The following is a 22359-nucleotide window of genomic DNA, read 5'->3' on the forward strand; positions in this document are numbered from 1 at the left end:
ATGCTTCTACTTTTAAATGTTTTATTTTATTTATTTATTTTTGGCTGTGTTGGGTCTTCATTGCTGTGCGTGGGCTTTTCTCTCATTTTGGCGAGTGAGGGCTACTCTTCGTTGCAGTGCGCAGGTTTCTCATTGCGGTGGCTTGTCTTGTTGCAGAGCATGGGCTCTAGGTGCGCGGGCTTCAGTAGTTGTGGCACGTGGGCTCAGCAGTTGTGGCTCGCAGGCAGTAGAGCGTAGGCTCAGTAGTTTGGTGCACGGGCTTAGTTGTTCCGCGGCATGTGGGATCTTCCCGGACCAGGGCTCGAACCTGTGTCCCCTGCACTGGCAGGCGGATTCTTAACCACTGTGTCACCAGGGAAGTCCTGCGTTGACATTTTCATGTGCTGTACTTGCAGCTTCTAGGCTTATTGGAGGAGTGTGGTTAGCTGGGGTTATAGTGGCACCTGGAGGGGGTGCTTGTCTCCTGCAGGGCTGCTGGTTCTCTGGCCAGGAGCCTGGGTGGGAACTTGGGGACCCCAGGTGGGGATACCTTCATGGGGTGTGGGATCATTTTTAGGTTTGCTGGTTAGGGTTGGGGCCCCTGGCAGCTCAGGGCAAGTGCTTCAAATGCTGGGTGCTGTATCTGGCCCACTGGCTCCTCCTGGCTCACTTCCGTGGGACCTCATCTTGACTGGGAGGGCAGGGCTTGGGCAGGAAAGGGGTTTTGTTCTGAGCATTTAAGTCCAGGTCTTTAGTTTAGCTCAGACTCTGGAAGGCTGGCTTCCTTTATTTCAGCGCTTCAGAGAAAGAATGACCCGGGGTAGCCTAGTAAGGACTGAACTCCTTGGGATAAAGGTTTGAAGAGATGCTTCCAGAGCATTCTTCCCAAGGCCCTGGCTTCCTCTGACCATGTGGGATGGGGTGGGGGGCTTGGGAAAGAGAAGAGAGAAACTCTAGCATCTTGTCTTCTCTCCTTCCACCCCCCACGCCCCCCTTAGATTCACTGCCCGCTTCTGTTCTTCCAGAGGGGCTGACAGAATCAAACATGCTGGGGAAATATTTGACATCAGAACGGTGTGTGAGCAGTTATGTCTGTTAGTAAGCACAAAGAATCGATCGAAGGAGGGAGAAAAAGAACTGGTTTTAAAGAAAACAGTCTTATTTACTATTCTTTTTGGAGGGTCTCTCATGGGCAAAGGATTATGGCACCTGCTGAGAGAAATATGGAAGCAGTGAGACCTTAACTCTGCCTTCAGGAGTTTGTGATGAGAGGGGGACACACAGTCACTGCCATTTGTAGATCAGGAGAGTGTTACCCAACAGGGAGTGGAAGCGATGGGGGGCTGGGGGAGCTTAGAAGGGTTCCTGGGGGTGCAACCTCAGCTGAGCCTTGGAAGTTCTAGAAGGCGTTGGAAAGCAGATGGGAGGGCATCCTGGATGGGAGGGATGGAAGGAACTAAGGAATAGCACAAAGGTTGTTAAAAGGCTGGAGCTGGGCTTCCCTGGTGGCGCAGTGGTTGAGAGTCCACCTGCCGATGCAGGGGACACGGGTTCGTGCCCTGGTCCGGGAAGATCCCACATGCCGCGGAGCGGCTGGGCCTGTGAGCCATGGCCGCTGGGCCTGCGCGTCCGGAGCCTGTGCTCTGCAACGGGAGAGGCCACAACAGTGAGAGGCCTGCGTACTGCAAAAAAAAAAAAAAAAAAAAAAAAGGCTGGAGCTGTAAACTGATGGGGTGTGATTATTTTTCTTTTCACTACTAGCATAGTGTCAAGTTAGATGTCAGTTGGAAAACTTTAGAAAAGAATAACCTATACCTCTTGCCTCTGCTCCTCAACTTCCGCAGCTACCACCGAGCAGAACACCATTCTGGAAGACCTCCGCCAACCCTTTGGGGACCAATTCTCACATCCTGTGCCACCCTTCACATTTTGCTGTTTATTCTCCTTCTGTCTTAACACCCTCTCTCCCTTTCCTCTCTGGACACTGCCTTTTCCTTCTGGGCCATCACTCCTGTTTCCTATGTGTATGTGTATCTCCATCCCTGGGCTTCTATCCTCCCAGCTCAGTCCCTTCCCCCCACCTGCTCCCCGTGCCGAGGGCTTGATCTCTCACCCAATCCAGTGTCCTGGCTGGCTTTCTGCTCTTTGGCAAGCTCCCTTATCTGTGCCAGTGCAGCCAGCCCAGCTCCTGGGGGGGGTAGGATTCTGCAGTTGTGAACCCCTGAAAGCCCCCAAACTGAAGGTCATTCCGCAGACATGTACTAAGCATCCTCTGGATGCCAGGTGCAGGGAGACAGTAACCACCTGGGGTCATCCGGTCAATACCTGCTTCCCCTTCAGTCTTTTGTTTACAAGGGCTTCATTTCTTAAAGGCTCTGAGTGAGATTTAAATATGTAAGAAGGCTGAAACCTGATTTGTCTTTATCTATAACTTCAAACTACTTATGTCCCCGAGTCTCATACTTCTGAGCCATTTGACAAGAGGTGAAGAGCATCTCATCAGATTTCTAGAGTGGTGGTGGCGGCAGTGGTGTCAGCCACACGGGAGTGGCTCTGCTGTGGGGGGATCCTCCCCGTGCTTTAGAAGGCAGGGTCCGTGTGTCCTCTGGGTCTGCGTCTCGCACAGGCGACTTTGAACCTGACACCCCTGTCACACAGCCAGTGCCTGGAAACCCTGAAACTATTCCTGGTATTCATAATTCACATCAGGTCGGCTTAGGTGGTATTTATAGCACTCCCCGAGACAAGTCATTGCTAGAGGCGGGGGTAGCGACACTTATCAGGTGCAGTGGCTGGGGGGTGGTGGTGCTGAGTGCATGCTTTTTCAGGGTAATTTTAGATTCCCAGTGGTTGGGGATGGGTACGAGGGTTTATCACATAGCATGTTTTCAGAGGCTCTGATCTCCCTGGGAGACTGGAAGTACAGACACGTATGGCCATTTCTGTTCCTGGGGCTTGGCATTGCCCCAGGGTACTTACTGTCTGGAACAGGGTCTCACTGCCCAGGTTCTCCCTAGCTCTGTCCCCTTCTGCTGCCCTCTGGCAGGAAAGAAAGGCATACAGGGCTCCTTGGCCTCATAGCATTAGGCTATGGGATGGGGGTTCAGGCGGGACAGGATTTGACAATAGAACATCGTGCTTACGAACTCAGTTTTAAAACCTGTGTTTGACAGGCTGCTTAGGTTGCCCATGTGCTGTCTACCCTTAGTAAAGGGGGATCACGTTGGGGTTTCCAGGGGACTTTTTTTTTTTTTTTTTTTTTGCAGTACGCGGGCCTCTCACTGTTGTGGCCTCTCCCGTTGCAGAGCACAGGCTCCGGACGCGCTGGCTCAGCGCCCATGGCTCACGGGCCCAGCCCCTCCGCGGCCTGTGGGATCTTCCCGGACCGGGGCACGAACCCGCATCCCCTGCATCGGCAGGCGGACTCTCAACCACTGCGCCACTAGGGAAGCCCCTCCAGGGGACTTTTGAGCTGCAAATTCTTTAAGGCAGGGGTGGATCACTGTGCAGGGGAGCTGGGCCTCATCTTACTCGGGGGTCCAGCCTTACTGGTAGGCTAGCCTTTCCAAACGACCCGCTTCCTTGGGAGAGTTGGCCCTGCCCAGGGAGGGATCCCGCTGGACTGAGGGTTAGGGGATCTGGAGGGGCAGGAAGCTGGCTGGTGTGTGTTGGCCCTTTTGCCATCTCTAGCTGGTAAGGCCATGACAAGCTTGAGGGACTCGACAAAGGGAAGGTGTGTGGGAACAGGCAAAGGTAAATGGTTGACTGCACCTTTTGTGGGGGCCAGTTACCAGGTGGAGGAGCCCTGGGTGGGTTGCAGGGAGGGAGGCCAAGTCCCACTGGGCCCCCTTCTCTGCTCGCCTTTAGCCCGTCTTTCATTTGTCACCTCCTGCTCTATCCACCCAGGATGGAGTCCCTGTTGTTCTGTGCTTTCACGTGGCCTGTCATGACTTGGGCTACCTGTCCTGGTGTAAAGAGCCGTCGTGGGGAGGTAGGTTTGCCAGACGACTGGTAACATGTTTCCTCAGATGATGGTGATGAGACAGGTCAGACCCGCCGCTCCTCCCCGGCAGTTGTCGGGCCTTAGCTTCTGTTTCTTGGGCTTTGGAAACCTCACAGGAGGCAACAATGGGGTCTTTATTCCCGACAGCTCCCGGACCAGCTCTGTTGTGACTCTGCTGGCATCACCGCTGGGCGAGGGCTCCCGTGGGGACGGCGATGGGGGACAAAGCTTGCTCTTGTGCCCGGGTCTCCTTCCCCTTTCTCTCCGCAACTCCCCTCATTCCTTAAGATGGGAATTAGAACTGGCAAGTTTGCAATCCCTGTCACCTTGGGGCCCTGGGTCCTTCTGTGATTCTGATTTCTCCTGAGCTGGGCCTAATGAGAAATGGCACACGGATTCATTGTCAATAAAGAGCCGTGTCTGGCTGGTCCTGAGTCATCTGTACCATTCCTGGAGCGTCTCACAAACCTCCAGGTCGGGGAGGGGTTCCACACGATGAAGAAAGGTGAGTTTGATGCAGGGTCAAGGGGTCCTGTCTCATGCCTGGACCTACTCAGCCAGGCGGTTTCTTACTGCCCCCCTCACCCACTTCAATTTCCTAGTGACAAGTGGACCTGGGCGGGGGCCGTGGTAGTGAAACCCCCATCCCAGGGGTCAGCTCGTTCACATGGCACAGGTGCTACGTTTGGAAACCAGTGGGTCTGGTTTAAAAAAAAAAAGTTAAAATGGAGATCAATTGATCAGTTCTTTCTGCCTTTCCAGGGCAGACACACAGATAGGATGACAAATAGGAATGTACTTCATTCAAAAAGGGGAAGTATTTTATAAATCAGTAACTGTATACCTGTACACTCTTCCTCAAGCCTGGAATATCTGGTGAGATTAATTTTTGGCAGAGGGAAGTTTACTCGAGTTCAGGCGGGGGTGTGCGCGCATGTGTGGATGTGTATGAGTGAATGTGCCCACATATGCCGCACAAGTAGAGTGTGAACTGTTTTGCAGGTTGGCAGGTGGACCACGATCCGACTAATATTTGTGGTTTGGGCCCTTGAATATGGAGACCTGTCACTGAGTGTGGGTTGAATCTCAGTAGATGTCCCGGGTGGGCTCAGTTCTCTCTTCTCCTCCCTCTGATCCTGTCCTAGCCGTGTGTCCTCCTGACCATAGTTGGCCTGGGTCCATTTAGCTGTTTCCCTCCTAAGCTTTGGACTGAGCCAGGAGGCGACTGCTTTGTTACTCATTGGCGTTTTTTTTCCTGCCTGAGGGGAGTTTCCCTCGAACGATCAATTTTCATGAAACACTTTAAAAATAGGAAATTACTAGAAAGACAGCAGGTGACCCATGTTTGTTCTTCTGGTGTGACCCAGGGCCTCAGGTCATTGGGTTTTGAGCAGAGCTGTGGCCTCACATGCCTGCCCACATGCTGTAACTGTCGGGGAATGTGTCTTAGTCCATTTGGGCTGCTCTAACAATACCACAGACTGGGTGGCTTATAAACAACAGAAATTTGTGTCACTGTTCTGGAGGCTGGGCAGTCTAAGATCAAGGCGCCAACAGATTCAGTGTCCGGTGAGAGCCGCTTCTTGGTTCATCGACAGATGGCTGTCTTCTTGCTGAGTCCTCATATGGTAGAAGGAGCTAGGGAGCTCTCTGGGGCCCCTTTTATAAGGGCGCTAATCCCATTCACAAGGGCTCCATCTTCATGACCTAACCACCTCCCAAATGCCCTACCTCCTGATACCGTCACACTGGGGGTTAGGATTAGAACATATGGATTTTGGGGAGGGACACAAACATATTCAGTCTGTGACTTCCCTGGTGGTGCAGTGGTTAAGAATCCGCCTGCCAGTGCAGGGGACACAGGTTCAATCCCTGGTCTGGGAAGATCCCACATGCCATGGAGCAACTAAGCCTGTGGCACCACGACTACTTGAGCCTGTGAGCCACAACTGCTGAAGCCCACGTGCTCTAGGGCGTGTGCTCCGCAACAAGAGAAGCCACTGCAATGAGAAGCCTGTGCATCATAGCAAAGAGTAGTCCCCACCCACCACAACTAGGGAGAAGTCCGAGCGCAGCAATGAGGACCCAATGCAGTCAAAAAAAAAAAAAAAAAAAAAAAAAAAATTCAGTCTGTGCAGGCGGTGATTCCTGTCACCTGTTTCCATCTAAAGTCACTAATTTTACGAGCCAGTCTTGAATTTCTGGAACTACAAGGCTGGAGAATATTGTAGCAGGTAGCAGTGTGTCTGAGCCTCAGGAAGGCTTAGATGCATTCACACGGCACCTGGACAACGTGCCAGGTGTGTGTAGAGGGGGGCTGGTGTTGCATGCCCATGGCACCCCGTCTGAGAAAGGCCGGGTATAGGGTGCTGGGTCTTGTGACAGAACAGTCTTTAGTCTTTAGTCTTTAGAAAAAAATCCCATGTTTGTTTCAGATGTTATCTTGATGAAGTTTCGTTGAAATAGAACAGAGAAGTACACAAATCATAAACGTACAACTTGAAGAATTTTCATAAACTGAGCACACCTGTGTAACCTGCATCCAGATCTGGAAAGAATGGAGCCAGAATCCCAGGTGCCCCTGACGGTGACTTCACCTCCTCCTTGTGGTCACTATGCCGACTTGACTCTTCCTGTCTTTGAACTTCCTATAAACGGAATCTGCAAGTGTGTCCTTGGTTTCTGGTTGCTCTTGTTCAGTGCGATGGTTGTGAGATGCTTCTACGCTGTCATGTGAGTTGCAGGCCTGTCATTCCCAGTGTTGTCTAGTATTTATTCCTATTATTCATAGCGTCTATCCTTCTTTTCACAGACGTTTCGGTAGTTTCGAGATTCTGGCTCTTACAAACAAGCCGATGTGAATATTTTTGTACGTGCATTTTGACATGGATGGATTTCTTCTGAGGAGTGAGAGTTCAGATGTGGTTTTGATTTACATTTCCCAGGGCGTTCAGTCATGGAGTAAATTGTGCCTGGGAGTCCACTGTGGGCCAAGCTCTGCACCAGTCCTGGACCGACGGCTGGGGGCAAGAGGGAGAGCCGAGGGGTGGGAGGTAGTTATTTTGGATGAGTCTCTGGAGAGGTGACATTTAAGCTAAGGCTTGAGGGATGAAAGTTTGCCAGCCAGGTGAGCCACCTGGGCCAGGATCCTCCAGGCAGAGGGAAGAACACAAGCAAAAGCTCCGAAGGAGATTACTGCTAGCTCAAGAATGCCCTGGTCAGCACAGAGAAGTCCAAATGTTAGCTAGACCGTATCCAAGCTGATGAGGTAATGGCCTGGGACACTCTTTGTAGGAGGAGGGCTGGGTTTTTGGTTTCACAGAAGCCCCCAGGAGAGGGATGGGTGGCCTGCATCACCTGTCCACAGCTGGCCCTTGGCCTCAGTCTGAAAGGCCCGTGGGCAGTCCAGTTAAGGGAAGCCATGGAGTTGGCTGGTTACTCCATGAGTTGTTAGGGCCGTCTGTTTTGGAAACCAGCACTACCTGTTGGGTTCCTGGTGTTGAGCCAGTGACTCATCTTCCTGGACCCTCATGGTCCAGATTCCCAGCCTGGGAGTTTGCCAGGCATGGATGATAGAGGTATCACATGTCGGGGATGCTGGGGAAGTCTGTTTAGCCACAGGGGACTTCTCTCTGTTTTTGGGAGAAGAGTGGGGTACTGCAGTAGGCTGAATAATGAGAGAGCCAGCCGCAGGAAACGGCCCTGAGCTGTGGGTGTGGCTCTCTCCAGCTGGTGCAAGGCCTCCTGTCCAGGTCCAGGATGATCAAATATGAAGCCAGCTTGGTACGAGGCCCTGGTGGGAATGGGGACCACATGGAGGCTGCAGGCTGGACAGCCTCCCCTGCTGATTGCTCTTTCCCTGTTGCATTGCCTTGTGTCTCATCTTTAATTAAAATGCCCTTGTTAGGAAATCTAGCTCTGGTGAAAAGCTATCCTGACCGCAGAGCAGCCCTCTACACAAGGAGGAGATTGTGGAAGGAGACGCGCAACAGCTTCAGACTCCCAAGAATTCCCTTTGTGTGTTGTTCAGTTCGGCTGATGGCTGCGACCACAAGAGCCCCGTGGTTCATTGCAGTATTTGTTCCCCTTCAGAACCAGGGGTGCTCTTGCCTTCCCCCCAGCCCCACGGCTCTGGTAACCCTTTTTTGAGCTTGTATTAATATTTTTCTAGTGTTTCTTTCCACCCTCCAATACTGTTACTGAGTAAAGAAGATAAAAGCGCCCCTTCTGCATTTAATAAACTACTTAAAACTGTCCTTCTTATGGAAGGAGGCTAAAGCCACCCACTGACATCCGCTTTTTCTGACCCCCTCCTCTGGTGGCGGAGGAATTGTGAGGTGCTCTCTGGTGCTCCCCCCAGATCTGTCCCTCCCACCCTTCCTTTCTTTAAAAAAAAAAAAAAAAATCAAATTTCAGTTGTGTGTTTTGGATATGGATGCTGAGAACCAGGGTTATCAATTTACAGGTCCTGTGAGTAATAGCGGTCCCCCTCCTGGCTGGGGGGTGGGGGGCTCTCATGGGTTTTCCCTGCCACTGGGCCCCGCTGCCTCCATCCTCCTCCAGCACCCGATCCTTCTCACTGTGGGCGTTCAATACTTAGTTGCTCAAGGAAAAATGCCTTCCACTTTCCTGATGGTTTTTTCTTTAGTCTTCATACAAACCTTTGTTTCTTTGATACTACTTTCCTTGTAAATGTGAAAATATATAGAAAGTAAGGTTTGATTCATGGGGAGTTTAGTCACCAGGAAGGTACTTTTTTTTTTTTTAAGAAGATGTTGGGGGTAGGAGTTTATTAATTAATTACTTTTATTTTTGGCTGTGTTGGGTCTTTGTTTCTGTGTGAGGGCTTTCTCTAGTTGTGGCGAGCAGGGGCCACTCTTCATCGCAGTGCACGGGCCTCTCACTGTCGCGGACTCTCTTGTTGCGGAGCACAGGCTCCAGACGTGCAGGCTCAGTAGTTGTGACTCACAGGCCCAGTTGCTCCGCGGCATGTGGGATCCTCCCAGACCAGGGCTCAAACCTGTGTCCCCTGCATTAGCAGGCAGATTCCCAACAACTGCGCCACCACAGGGAAGCCCCGGAAGGTACTTTTTATCCTTGTTACTTTTTTGGTAATGTGATTTGACTGTATTTTAAAAGTTGTCTATATTTGACTATATTTTAAGAGTTGTCTGTATTTGACTGTATTTTAAGTTACACCTGGCTTGGAAGATGTAATTAGCTTCAAGTGTTCTTTACTCTACCTGGGAACTCAGATACTTTATTTGCAATTAAATAATTAGAAATTCGGTGTTTTGGAGGACCACTTGTATTCTTCTTAGCAGCCAAATATCAAGTGTTCTTGGAAGCTCTGATGAAATGCTCATTTTAAATGCAAATTCTTTGCACAGTTAGAAAGAAAATGAAATGTTCTGGCTTCCAGCGCTTACTCTGCATTTTTGCCATTCCTTCTGGTGGCCGAGGGGAGGGCTCATGACTAAATCCTTCAGCATCTTTATTATGATTTTGGATTTGTACTTGCTGAGGGGAAGCCTTGCCCCGAGACATTAACCCTCTGTTGCCATCTGTAGAGTTTTCACTAGTTTTTGTTTTTCCTCTTAAATGATATTCGGATTTCTTCTCGTTTGTTTTATGGGTGATAGATGTACTGGGAAACTTGTGGTGAGTGTTGGTTTGTTGGTTTTTTGAGGCAAATGAAATGTGTCAAAACCCTTCAGCTTTTTAGCCCAGGTGTGTGCTATTGCTTTTTAGTGTTAGAAGTTCCATGTCTCCTCTTTTCTCTTCTGGGTGTCTTCTGCCACTTTTCCCATTAATCCAGCTACTGTGTCCCAGCTTGGGATCTGGAGAATCCTTGGCTTTGAGCACAAAGGAATTTCTAAGGAGCATGATTGGACAAATGGTTCACTCTTTTGCCCTCTTTGAGAGAGAGAGAGAGATGATGAGCTCATGGAGGCAGTTTAAGATGTTAATCCTCTCCCCTCAGTCAGACAAGTTATATTTGTTTTCCCGAAAGTGAGAATTTTACTTGTAAGACAACCCCTGTGTTCTGTGGTTTTAGATACCATTGGATTGTGAATGGAGGGGCTCAGCCTCTTGGCTAAGCTGGTCTCTTTCATGGGAGTTGTGTATACAGCTGGAGCTACTAGAGATGGTCTTGGGAATAGGAAGGTGGTCACATGTTTTCTCTCTTCACAAAACAATGACTTAATACTGAGTCTGCCCCTTAAGCTGGGGTGGTGGGCTGGTTGATGGTTGCCAAGTATTATGAAAATGCAAAAAAACGTTTTAAATCATTGAATGCAGTTGCAGCCATGCTTTTAATTTTATGATAAAACTTTTTTCTCCCCTTTTGTGCTTAGGCATTTTTGCAAAGCAGAATATAAAACTCAAAATGAAGCTTACATGTCTGTCCTTAGTTTACTGACTGCATAGAATGGTTTTATTTATTTAAAAACATTTTTTTTTAATTTTTAAATTTATTTATGGCTGCGTTGGGTCTTTGTTGCTGCGTGTGGGCTTTCTCTAGTTGCGGTGAACGGAGGCTACTCTTCATTGTGGTGCGCGGGCTTCTCATTACGGTGGCTTCTCTTGTTGCAGAGCACGGGGTCTAGGTGCGCGGGCTTCAGTAGTTGTGGTGCGTGGGCTCAGTAGTTGTGGCTCACGGGTTCTAGAGCACAGGCTCAGTAGTTGTGGTGCACGGGCCTGAGAGAAGCCTGGTGGGAAATACCCCTGATCAGGCGTGTTAGGGTGAGAGACAGTAGCTGTGGGCTTGGCGAGCTGCCATGCTGGAAGGCTCCTGAGTCCGGTGTTGAGGTTGCAAAGTCTCTGAAACAGGCCAACCTCTTTGTTTAGTGACAATGAACCAGAAACCCAGAAATTCAGGTGCTATGTCCAGACCAAGCAGCCCACTGGGGAAGAAGCAGGACTCATGACTTCGCCCTAGTATTCTTCTGTATTTTAGGTACGTGTGCTCAACCTCGGCACCGTTCACAGTTTGGTTGGGTGATTCTTTGTGTGGGGGCTATCCTGTGCATTATAGGGTTTTTAGTCCCATCCCTGGCCTCTACCCACTAGAGAGTAGTAGCACCACCCCCTCCCGCTTAAATTGTGACAGCCAAAAGTGTCTCCAGATACCCCCAGATGTCCCCCTGAGGGGGTAAAATCGCTCCCTGTGGAGAACCATTGCTTTAGATGTATATGATGCTCCTGGAAATTCATAGGTACAACTTTCATGTTGCCATGGCCCCTTTCCCCTTTTGCTTTGAAATGTGAAATACACAGCTAAAGTGTTTTCTCCAGCTCTGACAGTAGATAACACTGGCTCCAAGGCCATTTACAGGAAAGAGGTCAGCATGGTTCTGAAATGAACTGCATTGTGTTTGGGATGACACTTTTCCCTTGAGTAGATTTGATCTGGTTTTCATTGTAAATTTTTAAAAAAATTTATTTTAATTTATTTTTGGCTGCGTTGGGTCTTCGTTGCTGTGGGCGGGCTTTTCTCTAGTTGCAGCGATCGGGGGCTACTCTTTGTTGTAGTGCGCAGGCTTCTCATTGTGGTGGCTTCTCTTGTTGTGGAGCACGGGCTCTAGGCGCACAGGCTTCAGTAGTTGTGGCAGGGGGGCTCAGTAGTTGTGGCTCGCGGGCTGTAGAGCGCAGGCTCAGTAGCTCAGTAGTTGTGGTGCAGGGGCTTCATTGCTCCACAGCATGTGGGATCTTCCCGGACCAGGGCTCGAACCCGTGTCCCCTGCATTGGCAGGGGGATTCTTAACCACTGCGCCACCAGAGAAGCCCTCGTTTTAGATTTTGAACGCCAATGACTTGTCTTCACTAAGCAGCTTGTACTTTTAATTTTAGCCAATGGGTGTCGATGGGGACAACATGTCCTATGAGTGGGCGAGAAGTCAAAGTATGCCAAAGGCCAAGGAGGTTTTCACAATCTGAAACCCATGAAAAATCAGGCTTCCATTTTGTGAACCTTCGGGTAAGCTCAGAAGAGAACACTCACCAACTTAATTAAACCTGCCTGAATACAGAGCAGATGTATGGGCAGGTTTTACAGTGGACCATGACCTTATGAGTTAAGGATTGGCTTTGGGTGGCTATGAATCGTTGGATGCAAAGGGATGAAGAGCCCCAGACCGAGAGGCTGGAGACCTGGGATCTGTACTTGGGGCTGCCCAGACTCTCTTCATCAGGTCCTCAGATATTCGGGTAGCAGTTTCCTCCTCATCTGCAAGAGGAAGGGCAGAGCCACGATTCGTGCTTCCTGGGCCACTGGGAAGTGCAGGGTGGTGAACTTAGCCTGGGTCTATGAAACCCCAGGATAAACCTAAGACTCTTACTGGAGCCTTAATTTTACTCGGGAATTTGGAAGACGAGGTATCTTCGCATGCACATACTGAATAAGTGGAAAATCTGTATGGTAAGAATCGAAGCTAGGATATAGAACTTGAACGAAATGGACACAATCTCATGCTTGCTGGGAATGGCTTCCCAGTGTTGGTGGCCCACCCTCTTCTGTCTGGTGGAATTCTGCCAGGAGAGTTTGATAAGCCATGGGCCCAGGAATCTCCATGGTTCCTTCTACATCTAAAATTTCTGCTTGGAATAAAAAAGATAGAACTTTGGTGTAGAATCTTGGGTAAGTTCATACTAATCACCAGAGAGGTCCTTGGGAAGAAAAGACAATAATAATAAAGGTGGTCTAGCCTTTGAGAATTCAGGTACTTCACATTTTCCTTCCTTCCTTTTTTGCTTTAAATGGGAAAGCTTTGGCTTCCATTCTGGAGTGTGAGCCTGTAACCCAAACTGTGAAAAGGATGGGTCTGGTGCTGTTGTGGGACCCTCAGAGTTTAACACTTAAGGGTTTAATTGATCTAAGAAATATGCCAGAGAAGATAGCGTGCTGTTTGAATTTCTTTGAAATGCCTCTACCTGAATGGTGACAAGGGAGTTGGCCTGTGGTTTCTAGGTAGAAATTAAAACTACTGACCTCCCCTCTCACAGCTGGGATTGACTTAGCTGGGTTAAGTTGGACTATTAGGTTACTCAGTTCATTCAACTTTTGTTGCTGAAATTATTTAATGTTACACAGGAGTTATTCTTTTGTGTTGATGTTCATGACAGTCCTTTAAAAATGAACGTCAAAGGCTTCAGACGGGACCCACGTCCCCATGCTGTCTGTTTTCTGGAAAGGAAAAAGGCCACTGCAGGGCAGACAAGCAGGAGAACACCTATGAACAAAGCAGTTCTTGAGAAAAGCTTTGGCTCCTGTAACCCTTTGTCAACATTACCTTATGCGAGGCCACTTTACTATATGATGTAATAAGGATTAATTTATAATGTTTTCATGAAAGCAGGAGTGGGTGGTAGTGGGTTTTTCTTTGTCTTTTCTTGGCATGTAATTGAAACACGGCTTGGACCAAATGAGAAACATTTGTGTTAGGTGGGGAAAAGATTCCAGAGGCTTCTCAACTGGGTCAAATACTGCTTCCTTTATTTGGAGCACGTAAGCAGACGTCTCATCTGAGACCAGCATTACGAACATTGCCATTGGGACTTCCCTGGTGGCGCAGTGGTTAAGAATCTGCCTGCCAATGCAGGGGACACGAGTTCGAGCCCTGGTCCGGGAAGATCCCACATGCTGCGGAGCCACTAAGCCCGTGAGCCACAACTACTGAAGCCCGCACGCCTAGAAGCCCGTGCTCTGAAGCAAGAGAAGCCACCGCGATGAGAAGCCCGTGCACCACAACGAAGAGTAGCCCCCACTCGCTGCAACTAGAGAAAGCCCGTGCACAGCAACGAAGACCCAATGCAGCCAAAAATAAATTAAAAAAAAAAAAAGAACATTGCCATTTCTATCTGTTCACGAGCAAATGGATTTTCTGACCTAGGGAACCGTCTGAATTCTAGACCCACATAACACATTCAGTGAATCAGAAGAAAAAGTGTGTGGGTTGATCTGTCTCAAAAGAAATCTATGCCTTGAGAGTGACTTTATAAATTCAGTTCCTTTAATAATGCTACTTATCGAGAAGATGTGTCCTTTGTAAAGAACAGTGGGCCTGTGCCTTTCGAAGTGGCAGGCTTTTTTGGTAGGTCCCAGAGGAACGAACACTTGAGTTTGCTGAGGAAGTCTAGTTGTTTGGCCCTTGGGAAATAGAACCTAAACTTATGGCCTAATGTGATTGAGTAGTTGAGTTATTGGAGTATGCCCAGACAGCCCCCAAGATCCTCTTTCAGTCTATTTGTGTGCTTGGTTTGATTCTAGAATTGGCATCCTGAAACCCACAAGAATCCTTAACACTAAGGCATAGGCATTTCACAGATATCCAAGTCTTGACTGTTTGCCAGGAGTCTTCACTGTTGGCACCATCTTTATCTTTGTTCCCTACCTAGCATTCTTGCCTGCCAGGAACTCGGTCTAGGGAGTGTGAAAGGTACACAGAAGCTAACCCTCTGGTAATGAGGTGTCTCACAGCAGGACAACATCCTCTGGCATGTACGGGGAAGGAAAGACTAATTTTGATTGGGAGGCTCGGGGGTCGTCTTGGAGGCTTGGGGACATGTGATTGGGTTTTGGGGGGAGGTAGATTGATATCAGACGAGGGGGTTGGACTTTCCTGGAAGGAGTGGCTTGGGGACAGACCCCAAAGTGGGTGAGTAGAAGACAGGATGTGTTGGGGTGAGGAGAATCTCAGACACCAGATGCACTCTCGGGACTGGTTTGTGGCTCCAGGGCTGGGGGTGTCTCTGGGCGGCAGCTGAGTCAGGGTGTCTGAGTGTGCAGGACCTCTTTCCAGGGTAAGAGATTTGAAGCGCATCCTGGAGTCAGTGCAGAACTTGAAGCACAGCAGAGAAGGGAGAAAGGTGGAAAAGCAGCTCTGCAAGCAGGGCAGGAAGGTACGAGGAAGTGGACAATGAGAGCCTTCCAGTCTAGTTCTCTCTGCTGCTGTCAGACTGATTGATGGGGAAGCCGGGCTGCTCATGTGGGCTGGGCCTCCGGGAAGACTATCAAATATTTTTTCTTGTGTCTTTATTATAGTCCTGAGTTTTCAAACTCGAATGTGAAATGACTGAGTTATGCTGGACTCAGAGGGAACGGTCCACTCATACCCGTCCTCCTCCCCAAACTCTATTATTGTTTATCTTAGTTACCTACAAGAGGCGTCTCTAACACATCGTCTATTCTCCCTCTTCCCTCAGATTCCTTACTATTAATCTACTGGGTGCCCTGTGCAAGGTGCTAGGGGTGCCAGCAGGAGAAGGCAGCCCATGCCCTCATGGAGCTCCAGGTTGAGACAGACCAGAGACGAGCTGATCTGGAACTCAATGCAAAGTGCAGGGGTGGGGTCCCTGCAGAGGGAACTGCAGGAGGGCTGTGAACGGGGCGCTGGTTGGGGGCTGTGCACTGGAGAAGACCACCCAGCTGTGGATGGCGATGCCGGTTATGGTTGGTTTCAAAAAGAGTTCCTACCTTCACATGTGACCTAAAGTTTCTTCCAAACAGCATAGTCTCTAAGTATGGCAGACGTTTGGGGATGTTTTTTTGGTTGTTTTTTTTACTCTGTCCCAACCCTTACCCCAGCACCACTTCAAAGCAGAACACAGGCTATCTTATTGTGTTGTGGAAGTTATTCAAGGGATCCTTAATCCTTATGTGTTACGTATTTTCTTATAGAATAAATTAACGATGCCTTGGAATTATTCTTTGGTGTTTTAAAATGCACGTAGGGGCTCTTGGGATGAATTAAAAATTGATTTAAGAGCACTTATGTCTTGATATTTTCCTCTCTCCAAGGGAACCAGAAGGACATCTCTGGTGTATTTGGGGGTGGGGGGCGTCTGCAGAACTCTTTGACCTTAAAGGGTACCACCTCCTTCTCTTGCTCTCCCAGCACTTAGCACAGCGCCTTGGTGTGTAGTAAATCCAGAGCACGTTCACGCTTTTCATCCGTCCCTTTAGTCTGCATGCCAGTCCTTCCCCGGGCAGCAGGTGTGATAATGGGGGGGAGGCAGCAGGAGGCCTGTGAGTGTGGTCTTTTCCTGCTTGTGTTCTCCAAGGTGTGAGAGAATCGTGAGGACTGAAAGCGTAAGCCCGCTCTAGGGCCCCAGAGATGCCGGCCTGTTATCGGAGGGTCCACTGTCATTCCTGGTCCAGGCCCTTGATTTAAAGGAACTAGCTGTTGGACGTAGTGACTGATGCCCCGTGGATAAGGTCTTGAGCCTCACTGAGCGCTCCAGCCCCCTCCTTGGCTAAAGAGCCCCCGTCTGCGGGTTGTCTGGGTTAAACATCAAAAAGCTACCTCTGGAATCTGTTTCCTGGCTCGTCCATCCTCCCATGGGTTCCCCTAGGGTGGAAACAGTGACTCTGTGAATGAGCACTTCATGTTAAGAAGGATCCCACTTAGGCACAGGCTCAGTGGGAAAGGGGCATGAGATCATTTTGTTCCCATTTTAGTTGCTGAAACCCTTTGTGTTTCTGGAATTGGCTGGCCTTTACTTTTCCTGAGCGCTGGGCGATAGTTTCCCTGTAAGCTATTGTTTTGAGTCTATCAAGAATGTTGGGCTTGCATGCATATGTGTCCTCGTGTGTATATTTACACACACACTTTTTAAATTGCAGACTTGAGCTAGGGGAGGAGCAGAAGAGACATAGCAAGAGATGAGAGACTACGGTATTTCCTTTCTTAGGCACATGCTACTGTGAGTCCGTCCTGCTCAGTGTCTGGGTGCAGGCTCTCCCAAACCGGGTTAAAACGTTGTTTGATGTCATGGTGTCAATGTTTGGCGGTTGTAACTAAAAAATGATAGCCTTGTCTGCTAGTAAGATTACCTCAGACAAGGGTCTTTTTGGAATGGCACGCTCCTGCTCAAATTAATAGGCAAGGAGCATACTTTCCTTATTCGGTCGAGATCGTATCGGTAAGTGTGTGGGAAGGGCTAGGAACCGAGATGCACTGCTCATGGCTCCATACGCTGTCCACCTCCTTTTCTGGCCAGTGGATGTCTTGACCGCTCACTGAATGAGCAGAGTTCTCACAAGGAGGGTAGAGTAATGAGGCACCTGAAGGAGAAGATGTAAGGCACCCCGGCCTCTGTATCCAGCTGAGGAAGGAGGTGGCCAAACGTTCCTCTGAGTTCTGCACACGTGTCTGGGCTTCGCTTCTTTCTTAGCAGTTCAGGAAAGACTTACTGAGATCGTTCACAGTAACAGAATGTGCCCCAGGAAATAGGCCTGCCAAGCATGGAAGAGGAAAGACCAATGAGTTTGCAGAAACACACCACCAGCTTTTCCCAGAGTGACGGGCAGCATCGGGGCTCAGCCCGGAACACAGGGCTGTCCCAGGGCGTGGACATTTTTTTTGTTTTTTAAAAACAAGATGTATTTATAGATAGTGCCCCAGGGGCCAGAGCTGGTAACTATTCCCTGACAGGCCCCACCCTCAGACAAGCACTGGGCTCGCTGCACAGTTTCACTGCTGTCTTGAGCTGGGTCTGAGACGACAAGTCCTGGAGGTCCTTGTCACTGACCTGAATCTCTCTGTAAGGAAGATTGCTTTACTCTGTGACATACGTAGAGAAGAATATGTGAAATGTATGGGAATAGTTTGAACATCTGGGAAGCCAAAAACCAGGCTAAGAAATCAACATTACGAATATCTTAAATGTCTTAGACGCTCCACCTCCCTCAGAGTTGTGATAAGCATCTCAATTCTTCATTTTAACTGAGCCTTGGTACCTATGTTTGCGTTCCTAAACAACGCAGATGTTTGATATTGTTTTCGTTTTGAAAAGCTGAGTACCAAGCACAAACACGGCTTTGGGAAGGTCCCTGTTGAAACTGGTGAAGGCTCCCAGGCGCGGCCTAGGGCTCTAGAACAGTTATTAACATTGCTGGCTGCAGAGTCATACTCTCCACCATAAGAGCTACATGAAGCCAATTTTCTCGCTGGTCCTTGCCCTTGTGTAGCTCTTTGTAAATGGCATTGCCACTCACGACCCTCTTCACCAAGGGCTTGTAGAAAGTTCAGAGAGAAAGATAAAAAGGGACTCCTATTATATTAATTAAGCCGGGGTCCTTAACCAGAGGTACAGAGAGATTTCAGGGGACTCTGAACCCTCTGAAACTGAATCTATTATGTTCTTCTTCTGGGGGAGAGGGTCCATCATATTTCCAGAGGGGTTTATGGACCCTCCTTCCCTGTAAGAATAAGGAAAAATGTGGCCAATATGGTAGGTTGTGTTTTGTTGTTTATTTTTTTTAATTTATTTTTATTTTTTTAATGTTTTTTTTTGGCAGTACACGGTCCTCTCACTGTTGTGGCCTCTCCCGTTGCGGGGCACAGGCTCCGGACACGCAGGCTCAGCAGCCATGGCTCACGGGCCCTGCCGCTCCGCGGCATGTGGGATCTTCCCGGACCGGGGCACGAACCCGTGTCCCCTGCATCAGCAGGCGGACTCTCAACCACTGCGCCACCAGGGAAGCCCTTGTTGTTTATTTTTTAAAATGAATCCTGGGACCGTTGAATTCCTTGAAATGTGTGTGAGTCCACTTGTGTGCGAGCCTGCGCTGGCTTTTTACCTGTGAGCATGCCTGATTTTGGAAAGGGAAAGTTGTGCCCTGGACTGTCCAGGGCAGAATCCTTGACCATTCTGTGGGTGGCCTAGCAGGCTTTGCATTTTCTCTGAAATCTGCATCTTTGACTCTTGACCCAGAGTAACTGAAATGCTAAAAGGGGGGAAAAAACTGGAATGGTTGCTGTAGTTTCAAAACAAATGACCTCACTGCCTAAATTCTACTTCATGCAAAAGAAACCCTAACTTTCCCCCTTATAAATAATAATGGACCTTTGGGGAAACAGATACAAATACCCATTTAGCGCGGGTGGGGGCAGATTTGTCACTGCTGAAGGAAACTCCCTGGAAACAGAATATGACTATTGTTACACCAACTTTGTAGTTACTTCCTAAGAGATGGCAATTTAAATTTATCATGACTGACAGTCACTTCTTCAAAGTAGGCGAGTAATTACGCTTTGTATAAGCTGACTTAATGGGAGGTACTTTCAGCTTGTTCCAGCAATGTAGGGAAATTTCAGAATTCTCTAGCTGAAGAGTTGAGTCTTATTTCATCTCTGCTCTTTCATGGATGAGTTGATGGAAGACGTGCAAGGTTAGGTGTGATCTGCCCAAGGTTGCACTGATTTGTCAGGGTCACCTGGAACTAGAACCCCAGGGGAAGAGGTAACTGTTTACATGATTATGGCTTAAATATATAATTAGATGATGATTCATTAAAAAAAAACCAGAAGGGTCATTTTCTAAAGACTCAGCATTTTGATCATTCATTTCATTTTAACAAAATGACCAATGACAAGTCTTAGCCCCCCATATCGTTGAAATGTACCACTTCTTGTGGTCTCCAGGCATTTCCCTAGAGGGTTCTGGTCTCTTGGGTCTGTAAACCTGATGTATGGAGAAGGTGCTTTTGTTTTGGTTCTGTGCTGTTTATATCTCATAAATTCAGAATTTTTAGGTCTTGAGGTTTTCCTCCACAGTTTTTAGATTTTTCTTCTTGTACTCAAATCTGAACAGTCCTGAGGTTTTTCTTTCTCTCTTTTCCTTTTGTCTTTGAAGAAAACCAGGAGTTTCAGTTTGGCTCTTCAAAGTCCTTGGGGATTAAGGAGAGAGAACTAGGGGAACGATTAAGAGTTGTCGCTTCTCTGTTAAGAGCCAGAATGAATAAGAACAACATTTATTTAGAACTTGAGTTTCTTGAAGGAAGGTAATTTACAGGTAAACTTAAGCTCTTTATAGACTTGATTCTGACATTCCCTTCCTGGACTCGCCATCACATGCTGCTGATTTTGGACAAGGCCTGTCTCTTCTGAGTCTTGGCTCTTCTCATCTGTAAAGGGAGGGGTTGGGCCTGATTATCTCCAAGGGAGCTTTGCAGCCGTACGTCTGGACTCCACACTGGGGGATTTGCAGAGAGGCTGTTCTGGAGCTGCTGCTGGTGACATGGTGCTTCTCCCGACATTGTGGGCAGAAGAGTTGCCATCTGTGTCAATGCACAGTGCTCTGAGACCACTGGGTCCGCGTGGCGTTTTCCTTTTCTGCTCTCTTTAGAATCTGAAGCCCGTCGGTGTCATTCAACACTGGGACAGTGTTGCTTCCCCACTAACGTGGCCGCCTGTACTGACTCGTGTCATCTGTCTCTTTTTTTGCCAGCGTGCTGCTGCAGGGTAACATCTGGACTGGGCTCCCGGACCCTTGGATGTTCGGCTGCCCGCAAGTTCCTGGATCGACTTGGCGAAAACGGTGAGTAATCTCCATGTTTCAACTTTGGAATCCGAGGGCTGGAGGGGTAGTGGCTAGGGAACAAAGTCTAGCTGATGGACCACCTCCCTCTGCAGACCTCCTCTGACACGCCCACCTTCAGGAGCCTTAGAGATGGCAGCTGTGACTCCAGACACAGCCTTTCTGCCCCAACGGTCATATGGTCGGGGGCCTTCTGAATCTGCCTCCTGAGAGCTGCTTTGTAGAGCCCAACTTACCAGTCTTGATTCTCTATCCCTGCTGGCCTACAGGCCGAGACTCTTTTTATTTTTTTGCGGTACGCGGGCCTCTCACTGTTGTGGCCTCTCCCGTTGCGGAGCACAGGCTCCGGACGCGCAGGCTCAGCAGCCATGGCTCGCGGGCCCAGCCGCTCTGCGGCATGTGGGATCTTCCCGGAGCGGGGCACGAACCCGTGTCCCCTGCATCGGCAGGCGGACTCTCAACCACTGCGCCACCAGGGAAGCCCCCGAGACTCTTTATGGTGGCAAGTGCAGGTGCTGATCCTTGCGGCTGACATCCTCTTCCCCAGGGCCTCCTCATCCATCACACCTGAGCCTCACACCGCCCCTGGTGTGAACCCCTTTTATTATTTATTTATTTTTTTTGCTGCACCACATAGCTTGCGGGATCTTCCCCGACCAGGGATTGAACCTGGGCCACCACGGTGAAAGCCCGGAATCCTAACCACTAGGCTACCAGGGAAGTCTGCAAACCCCTTTTAGAGAGGCCTCCTCTGACCACATCGTTATAGACTCCTTCCCCCCCACCCCCAAGTGTTCTGTCTCTTCCTCTCTCAGGCCCTTGCTTGCACCTTTCTTTGCACTTAACACAGGATAGGCCTCTTCAGTCACTCGGTAGACCACCCATTCATCCGTTCATTCATTCAACAAATATTAACTACTGTGTGCCGGTGGCTAAGGCTGGCACAGTCTGTGCTCTCATGGAACTTCCATGAAGAAAGAAAAAGACCAAGTGAAAACCTAAGTAAATGATCCCAGTCCTGTCTGGGTAGACTGCTTTGTTCTAAATACTCTCAAGCACTGGCCCCTGGGGATCTAGTTAAACTGCAGACCCTGATGGGGTAGGTCTGGGTGGGGCCTGCGAGCCTGTGCTTCTGTCAAGGTCCAGGTGATGCCGAAGCTGCTGGTTTGCAGCTCACACTTGGAGAAGTAAGGTCTAAGGATCCTGATGCCCATGAGACTTGTCCTCGAGTGTGACTCTTGGCGAACTGCCTGAGGTGTGTGCCTGTAAAGCCCCCAGAGACCCGGCGGGAGTTTGTCTGGTGGGTCCGTCTCCCTCAGCCGTGTGAGGCTGAGTGGTTTGAAATACGAGCCTGACCAGAGAGTATGGGAGCCTGTTACCCTCCCCAGTGTCTGTGAGCTCGTACCTTGTTACTGTGTGTTGCGGTGTTGTCAATGAAATCCTCCCTTAAATGCGATGCTTTTCAGATTCTTGAGGTGGAATCCTGTGAGGTCTCCGCAGTGTGCCTATTTTGAAGTCAGCATTTCTGAAAATACTGAGGCTGTTTCTTGTTTTTAAGAGCAGACTGCCTCAGCTGGGCTAATGTGGCACTCTAAGTGGGTTGTTGAGAAGTGAGACTATATTGGAAGTGGAGAACTGACCACAGAAAGAGCAAGGCAGAGCGAGGGTTCGAGGGGCTGGCAGGGGGGCTTAGGGCACTGATGCCAAAGGGGGCGTCTTGAGTCCAGCTGGTGAATTGGCCCCTGGGGTGTTCTCTCGAGATGCCGGTGTGGTGTTGGCGGCTCAGCACTGCTGTACTGCCGCAGTCAAGCCTTTCAGAAGTCATGTTTAGTTTTTACAAGGAGCCAGATTGATTCTCCACTAGTTAATAGTTCTAGTGGCCATTGATGGAGCACTTACGACATACTAGGTTTTGGGCAAAGCACTTGGCACATGGCCCGGTGCCTTTAACCTTCCCGATGGCTCACGAGGCAGGTAGCCACCTTTTTACAGAGGACAAGATTGAGGTCAGGGGTGACCAACTTGCCCGGGGTCACACAGCAAGTAGGCTCAGG

The 22359-nt window shown here is 49.2% G+C and overlaps 1 protein-coding gene across 1 annotated transcript in view; it reads left to right on the forward strand.

Moving 5' to 3' along the window:
* Window positions 1-22359, forward strand: part of TLN2 (talin 2) — a 441569-nt gene that overhangs the window by 62326 nt on the left and 356884 nt on the right. Inside the window, exon 2 of the mRNA XM_065872706.1 lies at window positions 20216-20305. The gene's annotated coding sequence lies outside the window, so the exon portion shown is untranslated. The remainder of the gene's footprint in view (window positions 1-20215; window positions 20306-22359) is intronic.

The sequence above is a fragment of the Phocoena phocoena genome, chromosome 2, assembly GCF_963924675.1.
Source record: "Phocoena phocoena chromosome 2, mPhoPho1.1, whole genome shotgun sequence".
Classification (NCBI taxonomy): Eukaryota; Metazoa; Chordata; class Mammalia; order Artiodactyla; family Phocoenidae; genus Phocoena; species Phocoena phocoena.